The following is a 19,489-nucleotide window of genomic DNA, read 5'->3' as shown; positions in this document are numbered from 1 at the left end:
TGCAGAGATAGAGCCGTCGGTACAGCCTCAAAAGTTTGCTCCTGTATTCAGAGGTTAACATGTTACCCACTTCCCCATCCATATCAATGAGAGGAATTTCACTCAAAACTATACCGGCATTCAGAGATGGAGAGTGCCAAAATACTTTCATAGCAAAAAAGTACTTCCTCGGGCATTATCCTCACAGAAATGTCTATGCAATTTTTAGCAGTGAATAATGAAAATCACTACAAAATAATTTTGCGTATTAAAGGTTTATGTTTACTGGGGTTTTTTTTAAATTCCAATATGTAATTAGACTGAGCTAAAGGCCTTGCAATCTATAAATGATTACCCAGTGCTTATTGTTATCCCAACAAAGAGTCAAAAGCCAGAGTCATTTCATTGCAACCAGGAGCTCTCTGAGAGCGCAGAGTTATGCCATGATACTTCCTGAAGAATGTGGGATTTCTTGCTATTTCAGGCATGAACCATTGTGCTAAAATTAAAATAAACTCATATCAAATCTCAACATCGTTGTTAAGCTGCTTTGTCATTTCAACATGATAATTTGGACGCGGCTCCTGCTTTCCTCTCTCTGCATGCCCTTACTGTTTAGTTCTTGGTGTTTAGTGTGTGGGTGGGAGATAATAAAATCTGTTGGGGGTGGCAATAGGTAGGTGTGCTCTGGCTCAGAGGTGAAGAGTGGGGAGGTACAGGGGAACAGACCTCAGGGTGGCTATAAGACCCAGACTGCTGTTTCTGAAGTTTAACTATAAAGCTTATTGACACACCCTTAACAGTATTTTAGAAGGGACCCATGACTTCTAGTATACAGGTGGTCCAATCAGCATCACTTTAGGCCTTTAAATCACATTCGGCCATCTTTCTAAGCCATAATTCAACCACAAGATATTGGGATCAGCGTACGTATTAGCTTTGCTGTCCTTTCTTTGTAGAAACGAGTGGGTACAATTCCACTGCTGTTGTTACACGTCTCTCTCCTGTCCCTCCTACCTGGGGATCTATGCTAATTAAGTTTTTGCCTAAGAGCGTCTTTAGTATTCATTACATTATTAAACAGTGGAATTCGCTTGTCACTTCAGAGGCATTCATAGATGCTGACGCAAAATGCTAGATCCATTAAAGCACTTCAGTGCCTAATGGCTAGGAGCTGGGCAGCCAAAATTTAAACCACCGGGCCTCCGAAGTGAAATCCAGAGCATGTGGGCTCCCTAAGGTGTTCCTGGAGACAGTGAAGAGCTTCAGAAGAGGATCCAAAATACCCAACCTGCTGGGCAGGGAGCTAGCCGGTGGTGGACAGAGCCCAGGACTCCGGGAAGCTCGCAGGCCATGCATGCGGACTCTACTTCTAAGTGCAGCTTGCTGTCTCAGTGCCCAGCTCCTTGACAGGTGTTTCTCTAGTCCATTATGTTACTGGGCAAGGGCCACTTGACCGTTCTCCTGTATCCCTCAAGTTGAGGAGATTCTGGAGTTATCCTGTGACCCTTGTGCCTTGCAATGCCTGGCAGGGGGTGGTATTCCTGTATCAATGACACTAAACTCCAAAGGACAGCATCTGGTTTGGGAATTCCCTGTCAGCAGCTTGCATTTGCCCCCTGCCCTCTGAATGGTTTTACTGGACCTTGCCAATGCTGGGTCACACTTTTTCCAGTGCAATGTGCCTGCTGATCACTGCTTCTGAGTCACTTGCAGTTGATTCCCCCAATACAGCTGGAATCAAATTGGTCCACTGTGAATTTGGCTTTTGAGTGGCTAGTAGTAGCCTCCGAGGTATATTTTGAGAGTTTTTCTCTTTCCCAGAGCCTTGCTACAGCTAGCCTTCCCTTCTGTGAAAATCTCAACATTGTCAATTATTTAGTAATTCATTCATTCAATTATTGATTGGTTGGTTTTCACTGCAAGCATTGCTGTTTGCTTTCCACTTGTGTTAGCTACAGCCTTGGGTTATAAAGCCATCCTGTCTCCCACATCGTAGGCTGGGCAGCTTTCTGGATACCTGTCATATTGTTACCCACAGTCTACAGGTAGACCATGATGTTGGCATTTTTACTCTGTTGCCACCATCCTGTTTCCTGGGTTTCTTTAGCATGAGGTTTTGTTCTTGTTCTGCACTAATGGATTAATTAATCTGCCATTGCTATTTGGAGGCCTCTCTCTCTGTTTTTCTCATTAAACTCTCATATAAATTGATGTCCTGTGCTCCACAAATGATCCTGTCTTTAGTGAAGCCATGATATCTGTGATTTTCCACCAGCGGTGCTGGGGGGGATGATTTGAGGGGGGCTATGGATACCCCAAAATTCACCTTAGACCCCACAAGAGCCACTCCTCCAAGCCCCAGTCCTGCCCAAGCTCCCTGCCTCCCCCTTGGGCCACCACCACTTGCCCCGCGCAGCTGAGCCCACTCTGATCCCACCCACAACTTGCAGAGGCCAGGTGCCTTAAGTGGGTATTGTTAAAAAACAATAGGGGTGTTTGGCCAGAAGATGTATAGCACAGTCTCTTCCCAATTTTCTGTCTAGCCTTCACACTGGGAAGAGGCTCCTATTTCCTACCTTTTTTCTTGAGACCTATAATGTGGTCCAACAGACATCTGAGACTTTTTTTTCCTATAGGGCTCCCTGGAGAACTAGAGATACTTGTCAGAAAACTCCCCAAAGGGGTGCTGAAATGAAACCCCCTCATCAGCGGTCAGTAGTGGGGTGCCTGCCCATTTCAGGCTTCAAGTTAGCTGAGGTGTCCTATGTGGGCTGCCACACTCTGCCCATCTACAGGGGATAACTTGTCTGTCATCCTGTGTCGCGCAAGACGTATATGCTGGATAGGGCTGATCCAGAAAAAAACAAACCGTCACAACAAAGAGGAAGCAGAGGGTTGGTATCTTTTGATCCAGAGATTTTTATCCCCCTTTGTGAGTCCATGTCTCTAATCTCTCTAGTTTCCTTTGTGTCATGTCTTTGTCCTCCCTGGTCTTTGGAGCTCTTACCTGCTTAGAAGCACCTGCAGATTTCATTAACTTGTTCTCTTCTCCCCCTCCTTTATGTCATTCATGGCTATATTAAAAAGGTCAGAGCTCATGTAGATGCCAGCAGCACTCCAGGAGAAAGCTGCCCCAAATTTGATCATTTACCACTTATTATTTTCTCTTGTTAATGGCTCTTCAACTAAATTTCCATTCATCAGAAAGTGTCCTTGTCTCAGCCAGGTTGAATTAATTTTGAGCCTACATTTCCAACGGCTCAAATGTTTAGTTAGAGCCATGAGCCAAATCAACTTGTGTAAATGATCAGAGTTCGATTGAAGTCAAAGGAGTCGACATATTTTCTGCGCCTTGTTCGGTGCCCTTTTAGTAATTCCATGCACAAAAAGAAAAAAAAAAGAAAAGAAAAGAAAAGGAAAACAAAGTCAGGTTTCCCCCACCCTCCTTTCTTGATAAAATGCGTTGGGTTTTTCGAGGGTTTTTTTTTTAATACATGCCACAGGCTTATTTAGTCATGATTCTATAATGCTCTAGGGGTAAATGTCACCCAAAATGCAAAGATCTGCTAGGCTCACACATGGATTTATAACACTTCCAGTCTTAGCATCTTCACGAATGACTGAGAAGAGGGGAAAATATAATTTAGCAGCTTTACAGCACCTGCTGTCCCACTTCCACTCCAGCAAACCCACACTAGTCGAGGCATCGTTAAAGGACTGTTCCTGATCACCGATGTTAGAACAACTCTGTCCACTGTAATTTGTGCTAAGGACAAATGCAGTACTTGGCCAGCACTGAGGGTGGTGGAAAGATCATTTACAAGAACGTTTTTCTTCTCCCACTCTCCCAAATGCTGATTATGACCTCATTGCACTTGACATCATCCCTGGTTTTTATGTTTTTAAAGCAGCAGGGTCTTGATGTCAGGGGCTGGCGTCAACTGGACTTGACAGGTCCAGAAGGAAGAGTATGGTCAGTAGAAGATTATCGTTCCCTTTGGCTGAGCCCAGAACTTGCTCTCCAGAACTTGTTACAAGAACTTCCTTCCAACAAATATTACTTTAACAGACTTTTGTTTTAAATTAGCCATAGCAACATATTCCTGGAGAAAAGAACCCCGCCTGGGCTCAAGTACTCTTGCAGATGTACCTAAAAAGTGAAGGGTTAGATGTGTTTCTTTGAAGGGATGCAGATGGGCTTAGTTTTATGTAGCACAGCCTCACATATTTTATGGTTGCTTTAGAAGGAAATGATATGAATTAATCATTCCCAGCCTCTTTCAGGGTGTCAGTGTTACTTTTGCCCTCCCCCCTACTCAGTAGCAAACTCAGTTCTTCAAAACTAGCTCTCCTGAATCTAATGCTCTTGTGAAGCTGCGATCACTGAACTCATTTCTCACTATCCTGGTGAGAAGTCATTGCTCTGCCTGGCTCCATGCTGCCTTTATATCCTTAAAAGCTCAGTGAATTCCTTCATTTTGTATAGAGATATTTAGCTGCCTCTCAGGCATTCAATTTTGGGGATCCAGCTTCCCTTCCCTTGTCTCCTCTATCCACCTTTTGAAAACATTTCCCTCCAAAACTCTTTCCATGGCATCTCTTTATCTCCTCTTTAAAAAGAAAATGGTATGTGGAAATGAGAAAGGCCTATAATTACCTTGTGACAACCCCCCTGCAGTGTTGGGGTGCTCCCAGAGATGCACCCTGGGTCTGCCTAAGCTTGCTGCCCCCCCACCACTCCACTGCATGGGTGTGCCCAGGGTATTCATCTGCCCAGAACCCAGAATTTAGTACATGTACTTCAGTCAAATAACAGGGGGGAACAACCCCAAAAGGTTTATTTCACAGAAAGAAAAAGTGATCAAATGCTTCAACAACAGAAATGGTAAAAACTGAAAAAAATCTTCCCCTACTTTCAGACGACCACCCAGCTCTCATAAAATTTGTCTGACAAACCCCTAGGGCAGCGGTTCCCAAACTCTGACAGATTGCACACCAATAATTTAAAATGAGACAACCTTAAGTACCAACAGCAAATTTTTTCAGTTCAACCTAAAGTACCACCAGCACATTTTTGTTACATAAAGTACAGGCCGTCCTCAGACTTACAACACAATTGGTTCCTGAAAACCGCATCTTAAGTCGAAACGTTGCAACTTGGAACCAATTTTCTCATAAGAAGCAATGTTATAAATGGGGGATTGGTTCCTGAACCAAGGCCCGATACTTTGGTTTTCACCAAAAATACCCCAGAATTTTGTACTTGATCAATTATAGATGAGTAACATAGTTACATTAATATATTTATATTGTAAATAGCAATCATATTGATTTGGGAGGACTTCTTTGAGGTGATTTTGCTGGACTTTTTGAAAGACTTTTGGTTGGACTTTTTAAGGGCTCTTGGCTGGGGTCTTCTCAGGAGTCCTGGCTGCAGGTTTTTCTGGAGTCTCATCTGCTTTCTTAAAGAAAGTGTCCGAGGAAGTTTGGACAGATGTTCTCCAGGGAGATGAACAATGCAGCGAACTTGCTGCTGGCATGGCACGGCATCGGATCAAGTGTTGTAGGTCGAAACTGGCATTGTAATGTTGAAACGGTGTCAATTTATAAACGTTGTAAGTGTGAAACATTGTAACTCGAAACATTGCAAGTCAAGGACTGCCTGTAATTATAATACATCTGTTAACGCGTACCACTGACAGACTGTCTGTGTACCACTGGTGGTACCCATGCCACAGATTGGGAACCACTGCCCTAGGGTCACCCTCTCCTCAATCATGCTAGCTCCCTCCACTGAGGACCCCCAGCCCATCTCTCCTCTCGGGGAACTCTTCCTGACTATCGTTCCTTCTAAAACATTCCTCCTGGCCCCCGCTAGCACCTACCTACCTCTCAAGTGTCTCTGCTTCTGGCTCCATGACACACCCAATTCAATAGATAACTGAATCAGACTGTTTTAGCTTCTCCGCTGGCTTTTGTGCTTAGGGTTATGTCTGTTTTTCTCTGGCTAAGTGGCAATATTTTCAGTAGCGCTTTACACTGGCTCACTGGGAACTTGATAAGGCAAATGGCAGAAATCTTGCAAATGTCTGCAGGATTTTCTGATCAGAGTTCAAAGTTCTGGGAAGTCATTTTTCACACCTCAGGGGAAAAAGAAATGGCCTCAGTGCTCTTTAAGATAGAGAGGCTGGGTAGGCAGGATAACAATCATGAGGGCACCGGTCAACTTCTTGATATTAAGATAGCTAAAGTGCTGTTCAAATGTAATCCAATCAACAAGACACTACTTTCAGCAAGCTGTGCATCAAGGCAAGCTGACCCGATGATCATCTGGCGTATTTCAGCTACCTCCATGAGTGACAAGAACAAAAATGAGTTTGGTCTAGTTGAAATTTCAGGAGACAGGTCAAGATATTCTGTGACATATGATTAATGATGGTCACTGGTGACATGAATGCAAATGATGAGGAGGGGAGAGAGCCACAAGGTAAGAGAGCATGAGTCTGTCTGGGCAGAAGACAAGAAAAATTGTGAGGAAAGTCTGGAAATGAATGTTTATTTAGCTCAACCTTTTTAGACTTAAGATACCCCTCATTAGACACAAGACACCCCTGGAAAAAGCCAGCACTTAGCTTCCACTCATTTTTTTTGAGTATGGAAAAATAATGAAATAATTCTTCTGTTGCAAAGAACACAGAAAGACCACAACAGAGTAGAGTCCTATTTGAACGCTCTGGTTTGATCTTGCAAATGGTATGTCAGTATTTGCACACCTAATGGTGTTAATATTGAGCAGCACCCTTAAAAGGATCTCATGGCACCCAAGGGTGCTGTGGCACCCTGGTTGAGAAATGCTGACTTAGTAGAAAGAGCTGGTCCCAGGTGTAGAACAGCTTCCCTTCACAAAGGCGGAGAGCTCTGGACTGCACACCATCATTTTTTCCATGTGTATTTTGGTAGCATCTACAAATCATCAGATCCTATGGATACCTACTCAGGAAAGCAATTTCTGCTGCCAAGAGTTTACCATGCAAAAGGGGCAAGAAGGATTCAAAGGGGCAGCCTTTCAATCAGTCTCTACAGTTTCTCAATGTACTATATTTTATATGCATTCTCTATGTTATGTTAGGTGCACATCAGCTCTGTCCCATAATGGCACTCAACCTATTCATCAGCAGTTCGCTATGTTCTTGTAGAGATCATGGAAAATCTATCTTGAGGAGAAGGTACTCATTTCCCATTCATGAAAGCACCCCATAACTAAGGGCTAGCATGGCAAGAAGGCACTAAAACTGCTCTGTAAGAAATGGATCAGTGCATAAGCAATTTGGCATCGCTGGGTATGAAGTACAGGGGAGGTAAGACAGAAAGAGTAGAGCAGCTCATTAGGAAAGGATGTGAAACTCCTGAAAATGAGGGCTGGAAGCACAAACTTGATGTGAGGGGGCACAAATCTCTGAGGTGTGTGAGAGAGGCAGCAGGGGAAAGAGAGGTGGCGGCTATGCATAAAATAATGAGAAAAGAGGACAACCTTGGCATCTGCATTTAGAAGGAAATGGAAGGGCGTGACGTGGGTGCCAGGGAGATCACAACAGGGAAGGCTGAAGTAATCAGGAGGTGAAAGGGGCCAATATAAAGGTTTCAGCTGTGCAAATAAAAAGCAAAAGCTTGGCTCTTGAGAATATTATGGAGGAAGAAATGAAAAGATTTGAACAATTTTGAATGTGTAAATCAAGGGACAAACTGAAGCTGCCCCCTATTTAATGAGCCAGAAGGACAGGAAAAATAGTGGTAGTGACAGAGAAAGGGGGTGGGGAAAGGTTTGAAAAGAAACCATGGCGTAGGTCCTCAGCTGTGTGCGAGGAGTCCTTGATGCAGCTCAGATTGGGTGGGGGAGGTTTGAACTTGGCTTTCAGCAACCATTGCAATTCTCAAAACTTGGGGCCATCTGGACATTAGTCCTGTCCCCTCTACAAGCTGTCAGTGGCACCAAGGGACCATCCTGGCAGCCAGGAACTGCTGGCATATAAGAAAGCCTCTGTGCTAGTGGCCAGGAGGGCAGATGGCAAAGGACTCACTACAGTGGCTTTGCACCACCTGGGGCCCCTTATACAGAGGGAATCCTGCAGGGTCAGGTGAGCTTGTCAGGACAGCTTTGTGATGCTAAGTTACTTGGTGTAAAGCTGACCTCCTCTCAAAATCAGTGGGAATTAGACACCTAAATAGGAATAAGGCATCTAAATACCTTTCAGAATTTGGCCTTGGTCCAAAGAATTCAATTTGGCTGTGCTCATTTTCAGCTGGCAGTGATATATCCAGGAGGGGACCTCAGAAAAACAGATCAGTGTGCATGTTACTGCAGGAAAGCTGAGAAGCTCAAGTCTACATCTGTTCTGCTGCAGACATTTGTCTGATATTTACAGTGATCAATGCTGATGCTTCTGCTCTCCCTTTAAGGACCTTGTGGGACCCAGAACACAAACCAATTGTTCAGCTAGTCATTTGGGTTTATCAACAAATCCATTGTGAATAACATTCCTCAAAAATGTTGGCAAATGCCATACGTGATTAGCCTGCCCGCACACTCTGATCTATCCGAAAATAACATAGTCGGAAAAATGTTTTACAAATATTTGACTAGCTCCAGCAATAATTTGTTTAGTCAACACCAGCTTATTACACTGGGGCTGGTGATGAAGATAAGAAAACAAGACTGTCCGGGGAGAACTGAGGAGGAACTTCTCTCTCACAGCTATTGCTACTGAAAGGTAAGAGCTTGACACTTCTGCTTTCCAATTATACACCTGTCTAAAATATATCACCTCGCCTCACATGTCTTGCTCCTCTCAAATTCTTGGCCCGCTATGATCATCACCAAACACACACACCTGGTCTACATAGACACAAACCATCTATGTATGATATAAGCTCAGTATGTCCATTTTACATTTGATAAAGGGCTATGATCACACTACTAATAAAGGTCAACTTTGGGATCATCCTGAACCCCACCCACAATCTACACTGTAAACCCCTTTGCTTTCCCTGCCACAGAAGTCCAGCCTGACCCTGGAGCCTGTATTGATCTTCAGAGTCTGAGGATGAGCCAGACTGATACCCCACCCCACCCTGCACTGTGTTTGGAAATCACCCCACGCTGAAGGACATAAGCACTGGAAGTCCACAAATGCCAATCCCACAGCTTTCTGTTCCTGACTTACAGCCCTTCTGCATGGGCCTTCCCTTCTCTGCTGCCCATAAATAGGGCCAAACGTAAAACAAGAGACAACTCATCTCCACACTGATTCCTACAAGGGCATCCCTCAAGGAACAGGAAGCTCTATGAAGACTTCTCTGACATGGGATGCAGGGTAGACTTGAGGAGGGAGGGCAACTTACATAGGATCAACCCTAAATATCATTGTAGACATGTGGAGGCAATCAAGGGATGTTCTAGGTGGGCTACAACACCACCTGAGGAAACTGGCCATATTCTTTCCAGCCTCAGGCATAATCCTCCCACTAATGATAGTTCTTGGTGGGGTAGCAACATGCAAAATCTGCTGCATTCACTTTGAACCCACTGAGTACTGAGTTGGGGCCCTGAACTGGGTCATATGTGTGCACATCTATATAGGAAGACACCAAGAAATAGAACTAAATATAAAACAAATTGTACTGACTGTAATGTTTGATACTGTGCATAATATTATCAGGTAGCTTGCCTGGACTGATCCGTCAGAACAAAGTATAGAGTAGACATAGAAGCATGCAAACTTATCTATCAACATATACTGCAGTATTTTTAGCTGGTATAAATCAGCATAATTCCATTAATTTTTTCCACCCCCACTGATTTGAAATGAAGCTATATTCATTTGCACTAGCTTAGTTTGTGACCCAGGTATGTAAAATGCTGAACACATTTAGATGTGGTAATCTTAAGCAGATTTCCTAGATCTGTAAAATGGGCATCATTTGGTTTAAATGCTTCTGCTATCAAGGCAAAGCAGAAGAGTTTCTTCTTCCAACCTTTTCATGATCAAGTCCTAGTTAACAATATGATAAGAATAGAGGGCAAATTATCTATATGGTAGAATATATAGAAAGTAAAGCCAATTATATTAGAGATGCAAGATTGTTGCAATGGACACTGTGACAGATGCCTCTGATGATATTCTCCTGATAAAGAGGCAGCTGTGACTAAAACTAGTTCAGATTTTTTTGGATGAACCGTTTTTAATCAGGAAGTTTTTATTTCTCGAGCAGAAAACGTTTCACAGGCCCATACCAGTTCCAATGAAACTTTCACTGGGAAAGTTTTCTTAGGTTCAGGATGGGATTTCTGGCTAAAAACAGAGAAGGAGACAAATTATGAAATAATGGACAGCCTCGTGGTCAGTATATTCACCTGATATTCAGGAAAAAGCTTAGAGCAGGGACCTCAACCTGGGTTTCCTACATGCTGAAGAAATACTGTAGCTATCAGGTTATAAGTTATTCTGGGACGGTGGGGTCTTTCCATCCTTCTTTTTGGAGTCATTCAACTTTACATACAGAGTATTAAATATTTAGTAGCTCTGAAATACTGACTTGATAGCCTTGTGGCTAGGGCTTTCCTCTGGGATGTGGAAGACCCAGGTTCAGGTCCCTCATCTATTGAGTAATTAATTATTTATACAAAGTAGAACAGCTTCAATTGGAGAAAAGGAGAAAGACCCACCCTAGTATAGCCAATAGCCTAGTCATTAGGGCATTCACCTGGATTTGACCCATTACACGAGTGCATAAATATACACTTGGTTTTGAAATTGTACTTCAGAGTCAAGAAATGTGCCAACCTAGAAAAAATACTAAATGGAGATTAATTTGATGTGGTATGATCATTTACTCGGACACTTCCAGCAAGTCTTACGGGGGGTGGGGAAAGATGAAAAATGTTGACAACAAATTATTGTGGATGCAACGTGTTAACAGAGAGAATATTAAAGAGCTACCAAGGATAGTTAACAGTTTCTACAGACTCTACTACATCTATGAAGTGAGGGGTAGGGGGCAGGGATAAATTTGCAAGCTTCAGTAAAGCTGCTACTAAATAAAGATGTGTAAGCTACACAAAGCAAAGGGGCACAGCAGACCTGTGGGCAATCAAATGGAAATATCAGTCCAGATTGTCAAATCATGACAGAGGGTGAGATCTAGAGACAAGTAAACACCAAATTTAGGGGCACGTTCAATGTATCTGGCTGCCCAGAATATCTAGTGCTGCTGAGTGAAATCAGTCTTTAGCTAAATGGCAACTGTGCAATTCTCTTCTGTTCTATAGAGATACATAGACCACTCTCATCACCATAGTATCTGAGCACCTTCCATTAGTGCATTAAGCAATGTGACTACACGTCCATCATACGCTGTCTATTCTCTCATCTAGTCCCCAAGGGGAGAAGGATGTGCAGTGGAGTGTCTTGTTTAGGTAGGATTTGGGAGTGAATGGCCTTGTCTCTGCTTGTGTATTGGGCAGATAATCCAAAGCAAAGGGAAGAAATGCCTTAGAATGCTTTACCGTAACCATTTGCCATTTGTGATTGTTCCCTGAACTTAGATCCAAGTTTCAAAGCCTTTCCCATTAGACAGCTTGCCTAGCAGTCAATTTTTAAAACTATTTTTGTGCCATCTCTCTCTCTCTTTTTTTTTAAAGCAGCTTACAAATAGTTGTAAGTGGCAAGTTATTATTAAAACGGAAAATGAGGACAGGTCTACTGCAAAAAATATTGAATTGGGTAGAAATAAGAAGGTATTTAATGGGTCTTACTAGGTTTTGTTTGTTTGTTTTATTTAATGAATGAGAAAATGTAGAAGGCCTGGTGGATCCTTATGCTCTGTGCAGAGATCTCACTGGAGCAAGGAGAGCTCTGAAAGGGCAAAAATGAGCTTATATGAACTTTCTATTATAGTTCTTCATTACAATACTTATAAATCAAAATAAATCTGTTCAGACTGTTAGGTGACAGAGTTATTCAAATTCCTTTTAGTCACTGCAGGACACTGAGCATGCCAATCAATGTTTAGGGTGGACATCAGGCTGAGAACATGGATTTTCAAGCCAGTCATGTCCTCCTATGAGTGAAATTTGGCATAAGAAATTTTACAATAGTTATCCATTCTGTGATGAATCCAAAGCCCACTGACATCTACAATGCCTTTGGTGGACTTTAGACATTGTTCTCTGTCTCAGCCGATTCCACTGAAAAGACCAATCTTATAGGTAGACCATTAGACTATATCCATGACAGGCTTCTTTAGCATCTTCTAGCTACAGTTCTCAACCTAGTTCCCAAATATCAAGAAACTGAGCCTCAAGGTTACTGTATCAAAACATTCAGAACTGTTCTAGACCTTTCATACTTTTTGAAATCCATAAAGATACACAAGCTAAAACACATAACAATCAGTAGAAAAACTCCCTAGGAGTTTCAGTGGGTTTTGTCTCAGGCACTGTAAGCACAAGTTCCTGGATACCCAAGCTCTTATTAAAATCAAAAGGAGTCCGAATGCAAAAAGGAAGTGGGAGTTTGGGTAACCCATCCCTTTCAGTTTCCTTGGACAATGAAAATGGATGGGCTGGCTTCTCTTTCTAGTTTTCACATGCCGGTACAATGCTGTTGTGCTTGGATTTCCAGCACAGTAAAGACTATCTTTTTTTTTCCAGGCTGCTTGTGAGTTGTCTTGTCATACAAACTGGCTTTCTCATCCTAACATGAAGTCTACCACATGCTACTTAACTTCTTCACATGTTCAAAGACAGCCTTTTAACATCATTTTTTTCTTAAGCCCTCACCAATTACATTCAGTTTAATAACATTTAACATCCATGTGGCTCATTGCTGCTTCAAAGGACTTGTACAAACAATAATTAATTTTCACAGGACTCCTAGAAGTGTTGTCGAATTATCATTGTTAGATCCTTATTTTATTGATGGGGAAACTGAGGAATGAGGTAGCATGACTTACCCAAGAGCACAGATGAGAGTCCTTGCTGCGGCTTAAAATTGAAAATTGGGTCAGCTATACTCCCCATCCCATGCTCCTATCAATAATCAGTAGACTATGTCTCCCTTCCACTTCTTATTACAAAGAAGTGGAAAAGCCCCCCCCTCAGTCTGCCATGTCATTTGTTGCTAAAATGTTCTCGGTCTCTAAAATATTTATATCTTGTGAAATTTATTTTTAAAATTGGGGTAAACATGATATCTTTGTCACTGTCATTGCCCAACTGTCTAGCTCTTCAGCAGTACAGTTATTGCCAATTGTTGTATTTCCAGGGGGGAAATGCTAAAAAAATGCTTTGGTTTTCTATTTGGGGCAGAATCTAATGATACTTTCTACAATGGGTGCATCTACCCATGCAATTAGGGCAAAGAAATCAACTCCGGCACATTTTACACTGAAGTTTATTTCTCCCAGGTGCAGCGTTTACATGTGCCCATGGCCACAGCATGTTGAGCTGAGGTGGAGCAGCCCTGGGCTGGCAGGTGGCCCAGAGGGTCAGCTCCAGGCTCTGGGTAGTGGTGGTGGGCAGCAGAGGGGCTGGCTGGGGCGTGAGGGTGCGGCATTGCATGGCTAGGTGGCAAGCAGCCCCCGCACCGTAGCACCCTCGTGCCCCAGCCAGTCCCAGTCACTCTCTACACATGCATTGCAGTAGCATAAATTACTCCGCTGTAGGATAGTACTTGTCCCGGACAGTTCTATCCTATGGTGGAGTTAATGAATTTACTGCACCCTAATTCCAGCGCACGTGTAGGCGCTTTACTGTGGAGCTTGTTAGTCAACTCTACAGTAAAGCACATGTGTAGATGCACTCAATAAGTGTAATAACAAGTGTAAGCTTGAGGAGTGGGGACCAAGAAGTGGTTCTACTTCCATCTTATCTACACTGGCACTTAAAACTCTGCTATTACACTCCCACTATTGCAAATGTACCACTGGTAACCCTGGGATTAAAATAGGGTTTGATCCAAAGTTCACTGCAAGCCTCCCACTGAGTAGACAAGATGTTGAATCAGGCCTGTGGAAAATTTACAGTGGCTTCTGGATGTTGAATCCTTATGCCTTCAAGCTCTCCTAGTTATGGTGTTAGATGATAGGGTGTGATAATGCCACCATTGCTACCAAGTCTAGGAAATGTTAAGAACTGTGCTAGGATGGATGCAGCCAGAAAGCTCACAGATATTTTAGCAGTGGGTCTTCTAGCCCTCCTGAGAGGTAAAAGTGTCAGCAGCTGCTCTCATTATTATTTTCTACAATGGCATTTTTTGGTAGTGGTGTCACATGATTTATTATATGACAGTGAAGGCAGCCTTAGAAGGAACTGCAAAGCACAATTTAAAAAAGGAGGGAAAGAAAATCACCTAAATATTTAATTCCAACATTGAAGTAGTACTACCTTGGCTTTCGTCTTGTGAGCCAAAGGTAAAACTTGTTGCTGCGTATTTTAAGTGGTTTCCATTTTGAAAGCTTGTATGTCAATATAATTTCCGCAATGTTAGTAATTTCTCTTGCTGGCTCCTAGACTGGTACTCTGACAGAGCGCTGGCTCAGTCTCTGCGTGGCCCATCTTTACCTCGAGCAAGTTTGCATCTGATTGCTTCAAGTGTTCACTTTGGGTTTGAACTGGTTTGCACTTCTTGATGATTTTCTATGAATGCAGTATTAAGTGCAGCACTGTGGTGACTTTTGTATATCATTGTAAATGTCCCACTTTGTGTTGGTATCCTATCCTCTTATCTATCAAGTGTAGAATTGTCTGGTTTGCGTCTAGAGTCACTTATATTTAAGCAGACAGGTTTGTATATAATACTGCTATACTGCTGCCTATAATACAATCACTAGTCAAGACTATATTCCATTTTTTTTCTGTCTTTCTCTCTTCTCCTATGTTTCTTTTTCCTTTGACTGAACTTTGAATTTGAGGATTATTGACGAGTTTGTTTAAGGAAGACGCTTAAAGAAAATACCTTCATGGTCCATCCTATGGTAAAAAGAGGCTATTTTGATTTCGCTTTTGAATGTCAGTGGGATTATTTATGCTGGTGCAATGTTCTGAAGAGATAAAATACTCCCCACTGGGCTACATGCAAATCCCCGTAATGTAAACATCAAGAGTTGTTGCACATTTGTAATCAAAGACAATCATTGCTGGTTATTTGGGCAAGACTCTCATTGCATTCAATAGAGCTATACTGATTTCTACCCAAGGAGGAGCTGGTCCTCCAGTTTTAAGTACATTTGTAGATTAACAGCCCTTGAAAATGAAATTCTCTGTTTATCCATGGAAGAATGATGGTTCAGAAAGCAGTCCTTCCAGTTTATGCACCCCTATGTCTCAAGCCTCATCCAGAGACACCACCTTTGCAGAGAAGGAACTAGCATGATTTTCATGGTAGTTCAGTCCTGGACTTCCCTGCATAGGCCACTAGCAAAGCTTGCTAGTTAGGGCCATTTGTAACTCCCTGGGAGCTGGAACAAGAGCACCAAGTCTTTCACATATGTCACCCAACAGCTACCAGAGACACTAACAATTCTTGGTCATTACCAACCTGTGCTGCATTTTAATATACCTAAAGGTGAAAGGCTGCATAGCTTGTTATGTGTCCCCAGAGCTATCTAGTTTTGCTGTCATTGAACATTAACTTTTTTCAGCATTGTACACAATGTGAAGGGTTTACTTCTAATGTTATTCTAAGTCAGGAACCAGCTTCTATTGTAAGCAGCGGTAAGCACTCCACAGATTTCAGTGGCCTGTGGGCTAGGCCTTTCTTGGCCCTGTTCATTTCCAATACCTGTTTTAAGCTAATTTAGTTTTACAATAGATTCAAATAACATCAGACAAGTCCTGGCTAGTGAAGACTTCTCACTGGCATGTGTGTACATTATTCACACAACTTTATTTCCAGGAACATGCCAGAAAGTTGATTTGATTATCTCCTATACATGGTGAGGGCATAAAGATCTACTTGTTCACCTAAAGAGGAAGATGGGTGAATATTTGATTTAGATTTGAGTATGCAAAATATCTGCTTGAGCAGTGGTCGCTGCTTCATATACAGCAAAAAGCACAATTCTTATTTCTCTTAAATTTTATGGATGTGCAAGATTATACCGGTGTAAGTATCACGTATTTATCCACTGTCAAAATATGTTCAGTGGGAACATGAATGCGAAGCATGGCTATTATGATCAGCTGTTCCAGACCTTTTTTTTTCTGTTTGTGTATATTTTTGGCGAGGTCTCAGAGAGGAAATGTTATTGTTATGTACATTTGGTATGGAGTGAACTTTGTTGCAAGAAGTCTGAGCTACTGTTAGCAGCAACTGAAGAGCAACTGGAGTCCAATGTGGGTTTAATGTTGTGATGAGTGCCATGGCAGAGCACTCTAACAATATAAGTCTGTTGGACATGTCGTCTGGGCTGTCACGTTCAATTTGCACATGACCTCCTGGCCAAAAAATGGGAAAGAAGTGGTAGAATGTGGGACTGAAAGCTTATATTATTGCTTTGACAGCTTCACTCATCTAGAAGTAATGCAAAATGCAATTTATATTTATACTCTCTGACCTTCTGTACAGAGAGGGAAACTATCTAATGATGGGCCATGGTAGCAGAGAAAGAAACAGATCTCAATACAGCTGGAATTTGTCTACATTTTTTTTGCTTTTCAACCATTCAATTACAGTCAAAAGATAAATGAAACATGAAGAGTGCATTGGTTAGGTAGTGACACAATTATTTTATAGTGAGTAGGTTCTGGCTTTGAGTCTTGGCAAAGGTTGCCATGCACGCCTTATTTCACTAGATACAGATAATCTGCCTGCTCCCACTGGACAAATCCCCTCTGCTCATGGGTGTGTCATTATGCCCATCCTGGAAGGTGAAAACAGACAGCAGTGAGTCACTACCGCTCTTCCTCTGTGGTGGGATATTTTTGAAAGAGGCTGAAACTCTAATCCTATTAACTAAGATAAATCAAGTCAGGCCAAATTGTAACAGGGACACTAGTCACTTTGGGGGAGAAACAGGGAGGGGAAGATAGAGCCATTTTCTTTTGTTTCGAGGATGGATCCAAGGATACATACCTTTCCAGAAAAAAATCTTACTTTTGCTTTCCTAAGAAAATAACGGGCAATTCCAGGAGATCAGCCGTCAGACATAGACATCCCTCCAATGACTTCAGTACAACTCCCCCAACCTCCACCAGCAGAGCATTTGGCCCCAAACGGCCTTAAACCACGTTTAAGTTGCTAGCTTTTTGTTTAAGATAAGCAGAAGTGTTGACGGTGCCAGTTGTTTCCTTACATAAATATTCAGAGAGTGCAATGGCCTTAAACACTTGGGGAATACAGCAGAGGGATTCTGAATTATAGGACGGACTGTAAAAAATATTATCAGGTTGATTTTTAGCAGGTTGTCCTCCAATAAGCCCTGACCCAACATCCACTGGAGTCAATGAAGAGATACCCAATGGTTTTAATGGGGCCTGGATCAAACTCAGAGTTCAACTCTTGTCTGAAAAAGACTGGAACTCATTCTTTTTTATTGGTCTTCCCTTCCTTCCCCCCACCTTAATTCTTTTTTATTCTGGTCCACCACATCCTTTTACAGACTTACCGGTGAGGTCCATGTTAGCAGACAGGAATTCTAAACCGGTAGCCAGCTTTGTCTAGGAAAACCTTTTTAAACAGCTACTGTGTCCTGATTTATGCAAAAACAAAACAGGAAGAAGGTCTGGAAAACCAGACAGCTCTAATAATACCCAGCAAAACAGGTCAGTAATATTTTAGGAGGGAACAGAATGCTTTTGGAAACAAAGGCTCTGACTGAGGTTTTTCAAGCAACTTGATAGGGTAGCATAATTATTTTTTTTAAACAAGATTGGCCAAAGAAGAAAAGGTGCCATATAACAATCTGATTTTCATAGAAATGTTGCAGAAAGGGGTCATTTCTATTCTTATTTTTTCTCTCCATTTCCTTCTTAAGGAGGCAGAATATTTTGTTATAGTTATTAAAGTTCTTCTACAGGTTAAATACGACTTCTTACAGAGGTATGCATCTTGGAGAGGGGATATAATTAGATTTTTAAAAAATAGATAAAGGGAATAGATTCTAAGTTTCAAAGTGCTTGAAATGATCTTTATCTAGACTCTTCCTCCCCCTTCCCAGTGTTACATATCATTTGATTTAAATTCATTGCTTTCCCTTGTGTAATGTTTGGATGTGTTGTAAGCAGGAGCGGCCTCAGGTGAGGGCAAACCAGGCACCCATTGGGGGCCCCACATTTAGGGGCCACCAAAATGTTGAACCTAGAATGAACCTAGAATATAGCTCAATGTTAAAAAAACCTCTTTCTTGGTATTATCAATATTGTTTTAAGATATGCTCATTGCAGTTTCATGGATAGGGCAAAGTGAGATTGAAATCACAAATCTCCAACTTGCTTATCAGTCATCGAAGTTAAGCCTCTAAGGGGCCCCAACTGGCTCTCTTGCTCAGGGCCCCAACAACCCTAAGGCCAACACTAGTTGTAAGGTCTTGGATGGGCTACATGTGGAACTCAGGTCTGAGCCAGCGTTTCCTGTCGGGGAGTTGAAAACCTCCCCGGGGGGGAAGGAATTGATTCTGTGGGGCCAGGGGAGCAAGGAGTGTCTGTGGATGGGTAGGTGGGCAAGAGGCATTTCACAGTCTGAGCCTTGCAGTTGCTCCACACAGTTAAATCAAGACCTAGCTCTGTCCTGGCTCCGCCGTTCCAGGAAAGTGGCATTCCGGATCTGGAAATGGGCTACCCAGGGGGACATCACACTCCTTAGGGCCAACCAGAATGCACACGAATCGCAGCTCTCACTGATGGCAAGGAAAGTTTTGCTTCTGGCTGCAACAGGAGAGAAATTAGGCCTTGCAGTTTTAGGGAGAGCAAGGCCCTCTGTCCCTTACAGTGCCCTCACCACCTCTCTTGTGCAACCTTGTGTGCCCTTGGTTGTACAGTAAGAATCCCCCCCCACGCGTACACGCACTTTGCAGATCTCTTACAGCTGAGTCACTGAATCAGGGAAACAATCTAGCAGCTGATGTGGCATTTGTGAGGGCTGGCCTCACTAATCCACCCCCCCACCACGTCTCCGGTTTTAATTTTTCATCATGCTCCGAAGCGAAGCAGTTAATAGTTATTTTTTTCCACCGTTTTTAATCCACAACTCTGCCCCCTACCTGCCCTTATAATCCCCTAGCATGTGCTAGTGACATCACATGGTCATCAGCTCCAAGTTCCCGGCCCCTGTAACTGTCATTAACTGCTGCAAGCAAATGAAAAATGACTGGGAGACTCAGTGGCTCCCACCAGTGACCTTGGGTATTATTAGAATGACCTCGCTTTGGCCTGACCATAAAAAAAAAAAAAAACTCTTTCTTGATATCATCGCAGAAGCTGTGTCTGCATCCAGGCTGTTTGCAATGGGGA

At 42.6% G+C, this 19,489-nt stretch overlaps 1 long non-coding RNA gene across 1 annotated transcript in view; it reads left to right on the top strand.

Moving 5' to 3' along the window:
- Positions 1-19,489, top strand: part of LOC109288478 — a 76,751-nt gene that overhangs the window by 48,040 nt on the left and 9,222 nt on the right. The window contains exon 3 of the long non-coding RNA XR_002095146.1: positions 18,601-18,605. This is a non-coding gene — a long non-coding RNA (uncharacterized LOC109288478). The remainder of the gene's footprint in view (positions 1-18,600; positions 18,606-19,489) is intronic.

The sequence above is a fragment of the Gavialis gangeticus genome, unplaced genomic scaffold, assembly GCF_001723915.1.
Source record: "Gavialis gangeticus isolate Ggan-Ray unplaced genomic scaffold, GavGan_comp1, whole genome shotgun sequence".
NCBI lineage: Eukaryota > Metazoa > Chordata > Crocodylia > Gavialidae > Gavialis > Gavialis gangeticus.
Note: the sequence above shows the minus strand (reverse complement) of the source record. Positions and strands in the feature narration are given on the sequence as shown.